This window comes from Genypterus blacodes, unplaced genomic scaffold (genome assembly GCF_046128005.1).
Source record: "Genypterus blacodes isolate CSIRO-AG114 ecotype Tasmania unplaced genomic scaffold, CSIRO-AGI_Gbla_v1 ptg000341l_1, whole genome shotgun sequence".
Lineage (NCBI taxonomy): Eukaryota > Metazoa > Chordata > Actinopteri > Ophidiiformes > Ophidiidae > Genypterus > Genypterus blacodes.
In genome coordinates this window covers 92,501-95,000 of record NW_027467126.1, presented here as the reverse complement: position 1 = coordinate 95,000, position 2,500 = coordinate 92,501, and the positions used below count along the sequence as shown (strand labels likewise).

Below are 2,500 nucleotides of genomic sequence, written 5' to 3'. Positions count from 1 at the left end.
ACATGATCAGACAGAGGGGATGAACACAGACAGGTGGACAGATGGACAGATGGACCTGCCTTCTGTCTGTGAGGGACTGTCTTCATCTCTGCAACCTCTGGAAGCTGCTGCACCAGCGTCAGGGAGAGAGCAGAGGGTTTAAAGCTCCTACCAATGATCTGCTTCAGTCTCATTCAGACAATTAGATTCTGTTTTTAGGGGCAATAAGGCAAAAACCCTTAATCCTACAAAGCCAATGATGAATCAATTCTGTGGCCTCGCTGCTGAACGGCAGAGAACACGGAGGAGGAAGTTGGTGATTCATTTCATTTGAACCTCACCTACAGGTTTGGACAAAGCAGAACAAGCAAGCGGGAAATATCTGGGGGGCCGGGGGGAGGGGGCCTTACTCTCAGTGTCATGTTTAAAAGCTAGAGGAGGCCAAGCACAATCACATCCTCTGAGCACATAAAGACGCCACACAAAGGAAAAGAACCAACAACCTTCAGACAGAATTCTTACCTCCATCTTGTCCATGGTGTCAAAGAACTGAGCTGACTGGAGACACAGAGGCCCACACGTTACTGTTGGTACTGATGTGATGTTTTCTGTTGAGTGTGTGTGTGTGTGTGTGTGTGTGTTACCTTCATGGTGGGGGGTGCAGTACGGGGGGAGAGGAGGGCAGTCTGCCAGAGGAACATTGGAGATGTTCAGTAGCTCCTGTTTGCTGAAATCAAACAGCAGGAAGCACGTGACCTTTGTGTCTCAGACCTGAAACCTGAATCATCTTCATGGACTCTGTGACCTGGACCTGACTTTAGTTACTGTTACTAAACTCCCTCACTGGCACTCAGAGGTGAGAGCAGACTGATGTTCTCCCTTCATCTATACATTCTGTCTGCATGCTGTAGATATCGCAAACATCTGACATCATGTTTAACAAATATCAATCCCTTGTGAATCATAAGAATTTGTTTTGCTTGCAAGTAGAAGACAACACTTGTTGTTGGATGTTTGGACTTTGGTCTCCATAACTCAGATTCAGACCTTCTCTCTGTGGTTCAGTGAACAGGTTTGCTTTCCCTGTGTGGCTCAGCTGGCAGGATGTCCTCACCCAGAGCTACACGTCCACATCTATCACGTCAGCTTCACATGTGTCAAAAGCGTCCTGCAGGGCCAACATGCACGCTTGTGTTCTTCTGTTCACCATCACTGTCCCGCCAGTGTTCATGTATGTTCGTGTGTCCACTGAATAGAAAGCCTGCAGGACTTTAGCTGCAGATGTAGATCAAACAGGACATCCTTCATCTGTAGCTTCATATGTAGACATCCATAGCTGGGTGTGTATGTAGGTATGTAGCCAGACTTGGTTGGTTGGTTGGTAAATGAGTGTGTAGATCAGCAGGCATGTAGGTTGATTGACTGTATGTTGTAGGCTGTCCAGACCTTTGGGGTCTTTTTTGCGTTTCAGTCGGTCGAAATAGCTACTATGTAGCTCATGTAGCTAGTTAGCTAGTAGATTAGCCGTGTCTGCCTGAGGCGTCTTCCTGTTAAAGGGGAGTTTGTCCCTATATAAATAAAGTTGAATTGAATTGAATAGCTCCAGCAGGTAGGTACAGGTAGAGGAGCCAGTAGAGGAGCCAGTAGGGTGGTGATCTGATCCAGGGGGAGATCAGCAGGTTGTTCAGTGAGTGAGTCATTGGGTAGATAAGGATGGCAGCTCAGGTGTGAGAAGGTCTGTAGTCTCAGGTGGGTTGGTCTGTATATAGACACACAGGTGCTTCAGGTGGAGGTGGAGGTGCTGTTAGGCCTGTCCCTGTGCTGGCAGCAGAGGGGGGTCAGTCTGGTGCCCAGGGACAAACTCCAGACCGGAGCACCTTCCTGCTTTGACTCTGTGCAGGTACGTGAGAAGTTAAAGGAAAGTTTGGAGTCAAATGTTTCCACCCGCCAGCTGTGACTAATGATGACCTCCTGCTGTGCCCCCTGGAGACCCCTGAGGGGTTAAGCAGCTGTCTACTCATTTAAGTTCACCCACATTAAGTTCAGACACACACACACGCACACACACAGCCTGGGGCCTCCTATAGGGAGTCAATCTGTTTTCTGTTGTGGTTTTACAGATCTGTCGTTCCCTCAACACGTTGAAGAATCTGTTCCTCAGGTGGCAAACAAGCGATGCTGTCAACAAACCAACAAGGTGACAACAACAACAACCTCCACAGCAGGGAAGAGACCAGGCTGGAACCAAACAGACGGTGCCTCTGCTACACACACACACACACACACACACACACACACACACACACACACACACACACACACATTACAAACGAGCTCCGTCTGTCTTTAGACCCACTTTGGATTTAAGTCGGAACATGAATGATGAATACGATTCACATCTAGACTCAATGAATCAAGCACAACACACACACACACACACACACACACACACACACCCTCAGTTACACACACACAGTGTGACCCACTGTATGTACCTTTAACCTTTCATAATAAAAGGCTT

At 47.9% G+C, this 2,500-nt stretch overlaps 1 pseudogene; it reads right to left on the bottom strand.

The window, feature by feature from the left end:
• LOC142988676 (rap1 GTPase-activating protein 2-like) overlaps positions 1-2,500 on the bottom strand; it is a 14,408-nt pseudogene that overhangs the window by 6,914 nt on the left and 4,994 nt on the right.